A 12,723-nucleotide genomic window follows, 5' to 3' on the forward strand; every position below is an offset into this window, starting at 1 on the left:
AGCTTCCAACATGGGTGAAACATGTCAGTTAAGTTCTGATACTAAAAATCCTGCAGAAGCCTAGAATTAAGATAGGGGCGCCTGGGTGGCTCAGTTGGTTAAGCGACTGCCTTCGGCTCAGGTCATGATCCTGGAGTCCCGGGATCGAGTCCCGCATCGGACTCCCTGCTCGGCCGGGAGTCTGCTTCTCCCTCTGACCCTCCTCCCTCTCATGCTCTCTGTCTCTCATTCTCTCATCTCTCTCAAATAAATAAATAAAATCTTTAAAAAAAAAAAGATAGACATGACAATGCAATCAAAGGGAAGGCTTCTAGATGTCCATCAACAGATGAATGGATATTGCTTCTCGGTCTTTTGGCTAAGATCAAGTGTAGTATCTGTTCTTACCAGTTTAACAGATGAATGGATAAAGAAGATGTGGTATATATACAATGGAATATTATACAGCCATCAAAAAATGAAATCTTGCCATTTGCAATGACATGGATGGACCTAGAGGGTATTATGCTAAGCGAAATAAGGCAATCAGAGAAAGACAAGTATCATATGATCTCACTGATATGAGGAATTTGAGAAAGAGAAACAAGACAGAGGATCATAGGGGAAGGGAGGGAAAAATGAAAGAAAATGAAACCGGGGAGGGAGACAAACCATAAGAGACTCAATCTCAGGAAACAAACTGAGGGTTGCTGGAGTGGAGGGGGTGGGAGGGATGGGGTGGCTGGGTGATGGACACTGGCGAGGTTATGTGCTATGGTGAGCACTGTGAATTATGTAAGACTGATAAATCACAGACCTGTACCCCTGAAACAAATAATACATTATGTGTTAATAAAAAAATAAAACAAACAAACAAAAAAACAAAGGGAAGACTTCAAAACTGTCACCTTCTGCTCCCATGGGTCCTTCAAGACAGGGTGGCTTTGAAGACCCCAGGATATGCACCAGAAAGAGACTCTAATATGAGAAAGTCCTGCCTGAGAAGCTCTCACAGTTGAGGCATGAGTAACTGAAGCAGGAAGTAATGTGAAACACTGGGGGCCTGGAAGCCATGGGGTGTTGCTTAGGATTCAGCCAGGCATAGCTTTGACCTCTTTGGCATTTACTAGCTATGCAACCTTGGGAAAGTTACATAATCTCTCTGAGCCTCATCAATAAAATGAGGCTGGTAATACCTACATCATAGGGTTGTTGCAAGGGTTAAATCAAAAAGCATATACAGAATGCCAAGTACAGTGCTTGGCTGTAGATGGATAGATAAGTGATAGATAGATAGATAGATAGATAGATAGATAGATAGATAGATAGATACCCCATGATTAACATTATTATTATTATTATTATTATTATTATTATTATTATTATTCACACTTCGCTTGAATTTGTTTGACAAGGTCCTGTTTTCTAAATTGGTCCTGTTTTCTAAATTGGTCCTGTTTTCTAAATAAACCAACAAAGGAGCAAATAAAGAGAAGCTAAGAGCAATTTGTTCTGTGACAAAGTGAAAAAAAAACAAACAAACAGAAAAAGAAATGCACTTCTGGCCCGAGAAGACAGAAGCACATTCCAGGGACCCCACTTTTGGCACAAAGATGCTTTCATGTGTTAAAAAAAATGGACCCTTTCAGGAGTGGTAAAGATTAGAGTGGGGACTGCATTTTAAAAACATCACTCTTGGTTAAGAAGGGGGAAAAAAAGACAAAATTAAAGCATTTGCGTTTAGCAGGAAAAAAATTGCTAGTTTTATAATCTGCCATTTGGAAAATCAAATCTATATAAAGCAAGAAAGCTGTGAGCTGAGGCAAGAATGAGGTTTCTCAGAGACAGCTTCATTTGTAAGTTTCGTGTGGCTCTTGAAGGTCACTCATTCCAGGGACTTCGTCCCACTTCGCAAACAGAAGACGAATCTGCAGTCCCTTTGCTGCAGCAGGTTATACAAGGAAACAATAAATGTGAGAGGCAGGAGCACTCCTAAAGAGGTCTAAATTGAATTGCATTGACTTTTTACAAAGCCACAAATTGCTTATCTTATTCAAGCGCCTGAGTGTTTGGTTTTTGATGAGCTGAGCACAAAGATATCTTGAATTTTGACAGTGGTATGAGTTGCCCAGTTTGAATTGTCGGTGGTGGGGCGGGGGGTCGAGTGGGGGGGCACAGGGGCTCCTGGGCTTACCTTGCTTTTCCCAATGAGCGAGGCCAAGGGGGTCACTCTCAAAGATGATCCTGAAAATCCAAGGTCCTACAAGGATGGGTCCATTCCACCGCTAACATGCATCTACATCCTAGCTCACTTGTGGGGGTCAAATAAGATAATGGATGTAAAAAAAAAAATTTAATACTTTTCAGATTTAAGGAGTCAAGAAAGAGGAAAACAATAAAGAGAAAGGAACAGCCATTCCAGCCAAACAGCATGTGTGTCTGAAGCTTTGTAAGGAGAACTGTGTGTGTGTGTGGTGTGTGTGTTGACAAGGAGGCTGGGAAATAAGACAATCAAATTAGGTGTTGGGCTAACTCAGTGGTTCTCAGCCCAGGCAGCACATAAGAATTATCTGGGAAGCAAAAAAAAAAAAAAAAACAAAACAAAAAACAAAAAGAATTATCTGGGAAGCTTTTTGAAGCTTCTGGCTACTCTCGGGACATTAAGTCAGAATCTCTGTGTGGAGGACTGGGGAGTTCCAAGCATCCTAATTCTGATGCCCCTTCACCAGGATTCTAGTAAGCAGATTGGATTTCAGACCACCAGACTAAGTCAATAAGGAGTAAAAAAAAGGACATGGTTCATCCCATTTGTTTAAGAAGGTTGGGGTCACTGGGTTTTATTGAGACAATGGCCATTATGTTGGGGGTGAGCATGGCCCCATCGATGACAGTTACCAACAATGTCATTCTCCATACCACTGAGATGGAAAAGCCAGGGTATCAAAAAGGAACCAGAGGTAGAAGGACAGCTTCGGAGAGGCTGCACAGGGAACGCTTTTGCTTCATTCTTGGGGGTGCCAGAGCGTGTTGGAAGACCCCCATGGGGGAGGGGGTTCAGATGGCCTCTGGCACACAGGCCTGGCCCTCACTGGGGATCCTGTAATTTGAATGGGGTCCTGCCACACCAGGGGTGAGGGCCAGCTCTGTCCATCCCACTTCTGGCTGCTTCTCCAAGGAGTTAATGCAGGTACCTCCTCCAAACTGCAAGGAGCAGTGGCCACATCCACACCCCACCTGATTTAATCCAAGTGCCCCAGACCTAGAATCACACATACCAGCTCCTTTGAAGGCCTCTGTCTCCTTGAGTTTCCTTATGGGAATTCTTTAGATCCCAAAGTGGGACGTGGGGCAGGGGTGATGAAGAATCCACTGAAGGTTTTTAACTACTTGATCTGCTTTGCTCATCAAGACGATGCCTTTTGGTGGTGGAATGAACCCATTTTCATAGGACACTGTTCTTTTAGCTGACTATTGGCTATATTTCCCGCACACCTCCCACCTCTTACAACACATACACACACCTGGTTGTTAGCTTCTAAACCCCAATATACAGACCTCCAGGAAGGATACTGTATCAGACTGAAACACCTTTCTTAAGGGTTTTGCCTAAAAAGTGAATCTCTAATGGTGAGATTCTAGGCACTATCTTGGAAATATTTTGCACTGAGGGCTATTAAGGAAATGCTCTTTAAATAGAAAACATAGATTTTTCCAGTATGCAAAGGGGGCGACTCCGAAAGGAGCTAGGTCAAAAGCCTAAAAGCGTCTGGTGTTTTCTGACATTTTTCCTCCTCCTTGAGAAAAGCCAAAGGTCCTCCTGTTTGTCTCACCTTGTATCCACATTAAAAAAAATATACTAACAATCACTATTGTTAAGGTGGTGCTTTGTAGCTCCCAAAGCACCACAATAACATTCAATCCCACAGACACATACCATTGGACCCATTTTACAGTTGAAAAAACCGAGCCCCAGAGAGGTTACAGATCCTGCCCACATCATGCAGCCTGTAAGTGGCTAAACTCTTCTTCAAGGCAGGACCTGTATGAATGCACGTGACCTGTCAGTGAGGCCCAGGCCCTGCATGGTTTCTAAGGGCAGCACCAATGTCCCAGGCAGGTGGCAAGCCTGGCACAAAGGAGCTCATTAGCTTGCCCAAGGCTCCCCATACATTCATTCATCCTAAAGCATTTACTGAGCTTGTAATATGGACCATAACTGTAATAGATAGACAGACCCCCTCCTGCCTCCACGGAGCTTATAGTTAGGAGAAGGCTAATCCCAAGGTCATGGTCATATCAACAGCAAATCCTCAGTAGTAGGCGCGGCCCTCTGAAATTGGTCCCAGGGCCTCCCCTGCCCTTTCCATGTGCAGTCCCAGGACCTGAATGTGAAACAGATCTGTGATTTAATAAAAACCACACAGGCTGCAATGTTTGTGATCTTTGTTGCCTCACCCTGTGCTGTGTGCTTGTTAAAATGCTGAGAGTGGGGCACCTGGGTGGCTCAGTCAGTTAGGCGCCCGACTCTTGATTTCAGCTCAGGTCATAATCTCAAGGTCATGAGATCGAGCCCCATGTCTGGCTCTGCGCTGAGTGTGGGGTCTGCTTGAGATTCTTTCTCTCCTTCTCCCTCTGCCCCTCCCTGCTGCCATGCTCTCTCTTAAAGAAAAATGCTGAGATATTAGTCCCCAAGGCAGGAGCACATCCCTAATAGAGAAGCGTCAGGCACTGTGTGAGCTAAGAGAGTTCTATGGAGGCAGCTCTGCTTTGCAACACGACATGAAGACTTCTAGAGATGGATGGATGGATGATACATAAATAACAGATCACTGGATGGATGGCAAAGGAAGTGTGGGTGATCCATAAGAGAGAACAAGGGAAGTAGGTAATGAGTTAAATAATGGCTACGGGATACATTCAGTGATATTCCAGCCAGGCCAATCCACCCACAGTTACCACAGCTCAGCCTGCTCTTGCTCACCCCTGCGCCTTTGCACAGTCTGCTTCCTTAGCTAGCGTCCCTCTGCAGCCTTCATGCCCCACCTCCTGCCCTTTGATGGCCTGGGTTACCCCCACACACCCCAATCCTGGAGGACTTTTCTGACCACCCCAGGCAGGGTGAGATGAGACCTCCTCTGTAACAAGGCTGAGTGCCCACCTCTATTCTGGCACCTCCAACATTGCTGGGAATTATCTGCGGACAGGTCTGCCTCTTGTCTACTGGGTGGTGAGAGCAGGGTCACAGTCTCTTGCCTGCTGCATCCCTAGCTCTAAGCACAGCCAGTGTCTATTAAGCGAACTCACTGATCTCTACGTGTGCCCATGACCCGCACGTGGGGAGCCAGCAGCAGGGGGGGTTTCTCCCCAGAGGTTCCTTGGAGCTGACTGCCGTTGCCAGGTGAGAATCTGCCTGGTGATTGCCGAGGGCCTGAGTGATTGCGCCATGGCCCCAGGTGCGGCAGCGGTGGGGGAGCCCAGCACAATGAGACCTCCACACCCGCCTCCTGTTAGCACTAACAAAGACAAATCGGAGGCAGCCACTGGAGTGCTTTGCCTGTTAAGTGTTAAGTAGCAGACTGATTGCTCTGAAGTTGACAAGTGACAGGGAGTGAGGCGGCAGGTGCTTCCAACAGCCCCCTTGGGGGAAGCAGGGACCAGGGCTCCGTTTGGGCAGGGGGGTTCCTGACTAAGGAGCCCTCGCCTCACAGAGCAGGGGGATTTCTGTCTTGATCGAGGTTGGCCCTCTGTCCAGGCCCTGTTATCTTGGCTCCTTTCTTGAGAAAAAGGTGAGACCTATGGTTCTGTGAACATTTCCAGGCTTTCCCCAAAGCCTCAGCACCCGGCCCCCAGGACCGTCACAATGGAAGGCGCCTGCAGGTGACCATTCAGTTAGGACTCTTATTCTGGGGTTGAGTGTGCAGCATTCCTGATGGGAGTTAGAACTCCATGAGCTGGGGCGCCTGGGTGGCTCAGTTCGTTAGGCTCAGGTGATGATCCCAGGGTCCTGGGATCGAGTCCCACATCAGGCTCCCCCTGCTCTGCGGGGAGCCTGCTTCTCCCTCTGCCTCTGCCTGCCACTCCCCCTGCTTGTGCTCTCTCTCTGTGTCAAATAAATAAATGAAAACAATTAAAAAAAAAAAAGAACTCCATGAGCTGGACATGAGGGGAGTGGCTGGCTCACCTAACCGGGGCCCCTGTCCTCTACGGCACCATCTGCAATGACAGCTCCCCTCTGTGCCATGTTCTCAGTACCCCCAATTCCTGCAGCACCTGCTGGAGCCCCACAGCCGGCAATATCGATCTACACCAGCGCTTCAAATGGACTCTACCTGCAATATTTTCTTAAACAATAGGGTAAGTTTGAATGAGATCTTACCTGAAGTCCATTATGTGTGAAATAGATCTGGTTGAAGCAGGGCAGAGGGCCGGAGCCCCACCCGCTCTGCTATCCCGCCACACCCCCGAGGTGCCCCCCCCCGCCCCCCGCGGCAGCCCAGGGCTCCCAGCACACAGCCTGAGGAACACGAGGCCCACGCCATGTGTTTAGCATTGTTTCACATCACACAGGGACCTAAGCCAGCTGTTCAAGTCCCTCCGGGTGAGCTTTGCCTCCCAGCAAGGTTACGGGCAGCAGGTCAGCCCTTCTAGGTATTTGGCAAGCGTGGTGCCAGCAGACGCCAGAGAGGTGGCCGTCCTTCTCCACCAGCCTGTCCAGCCTACACCCTTTTCTGTGTAGGTTCAAATAAATGGAGGCTGCCCAACGGGCCAGCATATTTACCAATTACACTGACGAACAAGACCAGCGCTAAGGAGCTGCGGGCGACCTGGCCTTGGCCTTGGACTCTGGACATGATAAGGCATTGTGTAAGGCACCTACCTCCATCAATGACCAGGGAAAGAAAATCAGAAGTGCTCCACAAATGTTAGTAATAATTTGTTATCAGTAAGTATGTGCAGCAATCTGTGACATCACTATTACCCAGAATGTCCCCATGCCCCTCCTCTCATCCACGGCCTCCCCATTCTTCTTTTCAAGCCCCACCTCCTCCAGGACACCCTGCAAACTGCATCTGCCTCCCTCAAACCCCCCTTCCTCTCTGTTTGCTTTGATTGATTCTCATCCAACCCTGTTCCTCCTAAATAGCATTCGGGAGTATGTGCCTTAGTGGCTGGCTGGAGCAGAGGATCTCGGGTGGGCCCCTGGGCTGTCCTCTGTACCTCCCCACACAGCTCAGCTGCGCACTGAGCAGGCAGGAGCGGTAGAGAGACTGACAGGTTGTTCTTGAGGTATCTCTCTGGGATCATTTTCTCGGTTCTTCCCCTCACAGTTTAGTGGAAAGGAAGGGCAAGGTCCTCTGGTGAATACGCACTGGCTGGTCCAGGATGAGGGAATGGGAGGTAGAGGGAGAAGGAGGATAGCAGCCCAGGTTTGTCCTGTCTGGTCCACCTTCGCACCCAGAAATTGTGTAACAGTTCCCTCTTCTGGGGTGATGACTGTGCCTAGCCCTGAAGTGATGGGGACCCAAGACGATGGAGGGAAACAATCTCAAGGGGGAATGCCTCCTCTGAAAGCTTCCCAGGAATGACCAACTAGGTGGGGCCCTCCCCTGTGCCCTTGGAACCCCCTCCCCGGCCTGCCTTTATTCTAGCAGACATCACTGGGATTCCACTTGCTGACCCCTCCACTCCTGCTTCCAACTTAAGGGCAGAAAATGGACCTCACCAGTCGTGTTTGAATGTTGATTGGATATGAACAGATGTACAGGTGAGTGGATGGACAGAATGATGGGTGCTAGACTTTGTTCAAAGTTCTTTTTTTTTTTTTTGAAGATTTTATTTATTTTTATTTTTGCCAGAGAGAGAGCGAGAGGGAAGCATGAGCAGGGGGAAGGGCAGAGGGAGAGGGAGAAGCAGGCTCACCGATGAGCAGGGAGCCTGACACGGGACTTGATCCCAGGACCCCGGGATCATGACCTGAGCTGAAGGCAGATGCTTAACCCACTGAGCCACCCAGGTGCCAACTGTGTTCAAAGTCCTGCCCAGTTCCAAACATAGAATGAAGTGTTTAAGGACATGGGCGTTGGGCGGGGCGGGGGGGAGGGAGACCTAGATTTGAACCCTGTATATCCTATACTTCCATAAAGTGTCTATCCAAGTATTTTCCATTTTAATTGAAATACTTGTGTCTTTAATCTTGATATATAGGAGTTATTTACATATTCTGGATACAAGACAATTGTCATATAATGTGCGGTGACATTGTTCTCCCAGTCCACAGTTTGCTCTACCTTTTCTTAACAGTATCTCTTGATCACCAGGAGTTACTAATTTTGATGAAATCTGATTTTATCAACTTTATTCTTTTATGGATAATGCTTCTTGTGTCCTCTCTAAAAACTCACTGTCTACCTCCAGATGTCACAATTTTGCTTTTGTTGTTTGTTGTTGTTTCGTTGGGTTTTTTCCTAGAAACTTTTTAATGTTCGTTTTGATGTCTCAGTCTATAATCAACTTCATTAGCATTATTTTAAAATATAGTGTGAAAAGGGAAGGATAAGATTTTTTTAAAATAATTTATACTGGTGTCTTACCCCAACGTTATTTGTCAAAAAAACTTTTCTTTCCATTCATTAAATTGCTTGGTGTCTCTACTGAAAATCAATTGAGTTTATGTAGGTATGTTTGATTCTGGATACTTCTTTCTCTTTCGCTGATGTTTATCTTTTTTAGTATATTCTAATGCCACTACTACATTGTCTTGATACTGTAGTTTTATGGTAAGTCGTGAAACTGATTAGTGTAAGTCTTCCACCTGTACTCCTCAGCTTTATTTTCAAGATTCTTTTCCCTATACTAGGTTCTTTGCATTTCCTTATAAGTTCTTTAACCAGCTTGTCAATTTCTGCAGGAGAACTTGATGGGAATTTGATTAGATAGCTTTGAATGCACATATTAATTTGAGGAGAACTGATACCTTAACAAAAGTGTTCTCTTGATCCATGAACAAAGAACATAGCCATGTTGTCTGCTAATAAAGACCAATTTACTTCTTCCTTTCAATCATTATATCTTTTCATATCATTATCTTGCCTATTGTACTGGTTATGACCTCCAGTAAAATATTGAATATGTATACTGAGAGCAGACATGCTTGTTTTGTTCCCAGTTTTGGGGAGAATGTCTTCAGTTTTTCCCCATTAAGGACAATGTTAGCTGTAGGATTTTTGAAAAACTCTTCATCAGATGGGAAAGTTCCTTTTTATTCCTAGTTTGTTGAGAGGTTTTAACCTGAATGGATGTTGAATATTATCCATTTTTTTCTGCATTTGAGATAATCAAATTTTTTTCCTTTTACTCCTGTTGAAGTAACAAATGATAATGATGATTAAATAATTTTTGTAATTCTTGAGTTTCAGTTCCACTTGGTATTGGTATACTATTTTACACATACAGCCAGATTCAACTTGTTAAACTATTGTTAAGGATTTCCAAATGTATGTTCATGAGGGATGCTGATCTGCAGTTTTCTTTTCTTCCAATAGCTCTGTCTAGTTTTGGTAATGCAGAGTAATACTGGCCTCAGAAAATAAATTGGAAAGTGACGCCTATTCCTCTACTTTCTGAAAGAGTTTGTATAAGATTGGCACTATTTCCTAAGTGTTTGCTTGAAGTGACCTGTGAATTTACCTGAGTCCGGAGGTTTTTTCCCTTGGAAAGGATTTTGAAAACAAATTCCATTTATTTGATAGATACAGGGCTACTCAGACACACTATTCCATCTTGTGTCATTTTTTTAAAATTGCCTTTTCTAAGCAACTCATCTTTTCCACCTAAGTTGTTTAATTTATTGGCATAAACTTGCCAATAATATTTTCTCATTACTCTTTTAATATTTGTCAGATCTGTGGTGATATCTCCTTTTTTATTCCTGATGTTGGTACCTTATGTTTTCTCCTTTCTCTTGATCAATCTTTCTGAGGGCTTATCAATTTTTTTTAAAGATTTTATTTATTCATTTGACAAAGAGAGAGACAGCGAGAGAGGGAACATAAGCAGGGGGAGTGGCAGAGGGAGAAGCAGGCTTCCCGCTGAGCAGGGAGCCCGATGCGGGGCTCGATCCAGGACCCCGGGATCATGACCTGAGCCGAAGGCAGACGCTTAAGGACTGAGCCACCCAGGCGCCCTAGGGCTTATCAATTTTATTAATCTTCTCAAAGAACCGACTTCAGGGTTTATTACTGTTCTCTATTGTTTGTTTTGTATTTCATTGTTTTCTGTTCTTATATTTATTTACTTTCTTTTATTTCTTTTTTTTTGTCCTTAAGGTAGAAAATTCATTCTTGATTTTTCTTTCTTTTCTAATAAAGTATTTAAAGGTGTAAATTTTCCTCTAACCACCTCTTTAGCTATATCCCACACATTTTGAAATGCTGTGATCTTTGTTACTGTTCCATTTGAAATGTTTTCTTTTTTTGTGATTTCCTCTTTCACCCATGGATTATTAGAAATATGTGGTTTGATTTTCAAATGCCTTGCTAGAACATTGCTAGAGATCTTATTTCTAGTGATTTCAGATATAATTCCTTTTTCAGTATGAGAAAACATAGGTAAAACTTCGACATTCTGAAATTTATTGCTACTCATTTTATGGTCAGGGTGAGATCTGTCTTGGTCAGTGTTCTCCATGCACATGAAAAGAATGAGTATTTTATCATTGTTGGGGTGAGTGCTTCATCAATGTCAATTTGGTCAAGTTGGTTACTAGTGTTCAAATCTTTTCTTGTTGATTCATTTGTCTACCTGTTCTGTCAATTACTGAGGGGAGGCTGTTAAAATCTCCTAATATGATTGTTGGTTTGAATATTTCTCCTTTTATTTCCATTGGCTTTTGCTTCAAATATATTACAGTTCTATTATTAAGTGCAGACACCATGTTTGACTGCTGGAGTAGACTCTTTTTTTAATCATTAGGAAAGTCTCTCTTCATCTGTAGCTAACTCTTCTTATCTTATAATTTACTTTGATATTAAAATAGCCACACACCAGCTTTCTTTTGCTTACATTTCGATTATATAATTTTATAACCTTCTGCTTTCAATATATCTGTGTCTTTATATTTAAAAAATAGAGGCTTTGGGGCACCTGGGCGGCTCAGTCATTAAGCGTCTGCCTTCGGCTCAGGTCATGATCCCAGGGTCCTGGGATCGAGCCCTACATGGGGCTCCCTGCTCCATGGGAAGTCTGCTTCTCCCTCTCCCACTCCCCCTGCTTGTGTTCCCTCTCTCGCTGTGTCTCTGTCAAATAAATAAATGAAATCTTTAAAAAATAAAGTAAAATATAGAGGCTTTTGTAGATATTCTCTAATTAGGTCTTTTTAAAATCTGCTCTAAAAATCTCTGCATTGCTAGTGGAGTTAAAACTACTTATATTTAATGTAATTACTAATATAGTTGAGTTTAATTCTGCTGTCTCCCTATTTGTTTTCCTTTTTTGTTCCTCTGCTACTTCTTTCTTGCCTTCTTTTATGCTAATCGAATAGTTTTTAGTATTTCATCTTATTTCCTATATAGCCTTTTAAGATATACCTCTTTACATTGCTTTCAGTGATTTCTCTAAGGATTATAGTGTATATCTTTAACTTATTACAATCTACTGAGTACCATTTCAGGCAAAATATATAACTCTTACAGATATATATTTCCATTTATACCTTATTTTTATGCTTTTGTTGTCATATATTTATTATTACATGTGGTAAAAATCCCACAATACAGTTATTATTTTTGCTTTCAACTTGCTTAAAGACATTAAGAAATATAAGATGATAGGCTTTTGTATTTATTTACATTTTTACCATTTCCACTGCTTTTATTTCTTCCTGTAGATTTTAGTTTTCATCTGACATTACTTCCCTTCAATCTAAAGAATTTACTTTAAAATTTGATGTAGTGCAAGTATTTTGGCAATGGATTATCTTACCATTTGTTTATCTCATTTTAATTTTTAAAGGGTATTTTCCTTGAATATAAGGATCCTTGTCTGAAGACACTATAAGAAAACTACAGATCAATATCCCTTATAAAAACTGATGCAAAAATTCTCAATAAAATGCTAAGAAATTGAATTTAGCAGTGTATTCAAAGGATTATACACTATGACCAATTGGAGTTTATTCCTGGGATGCAAGGATGGTTTGACATCTGAACATCAATCAATGGAACATTACACATTAGCAGAATAAAGGTAAAGAAAACACATGATTATCTCAATTGATGCAGAAAAAGCATTTGACAAAATTCAACACCACTTTATGATAAAAACACTCAACGAACTATGAGTAGAAGGAAAGTATCTCAACTTAATAAAGGACATATACAAAAACCCCACAGCTAATGTACAAATAGCTGAAACAATCTTGAAAAAGAAGAAAAACTTTGAGAACTCACACTTCCTGATTCAAATTTTACTACAAAATTATAGTAATGAAAACAGTGTGGTATTGGCATAAAGAATGGAACAGAGAGCCCAGAAATAAACCCTCATATATATGATCAGACATTTTTTGACAAGTGTGCCATGACCTCTCAGTGGGGGAAAGGACAGTCTTTTTAACAAATGGTGCTGGAAAACTAGACAGTCTTTTTAACAAACAGTGCTGGAAAACTTCACATGCAAAGGAATAAAGACCCTTACCTGATAATATATATACAAATTAACTCAAAATGAATCAAAGATCTAATGTAA

General features: G+C 42.8%; 1 pseudogene; it reads left to right on the plus strand.

The window, feature by feature from the left end:
- The first annotated feature begins 338 nt into the window (after window positions 1-338).
- On the plus strand, window positions 339-467 carry LOC118012781 (annotated as a pseudogene).
- The last annotated feature ends 12,256 nt before the right edge of the window (window positions 468-12,723 follow it).

This window comes from Mirounga leonina, unplaced genomic scaffold, assembly GCF_011800145.1.
Source record: "Mirounga leonina isolate KUSES-001 unplaced genomic scaffold, KU_Mleo_1.0 Mir_151, whole genome shotgun sequence".
In the NCBI taxonomy this organism is placed as follows: Eukaryota; Metazoa; Chordata; class Mammalia; order Carnivora; family Phocidae; genus Mirounga; species Mirounga leonina.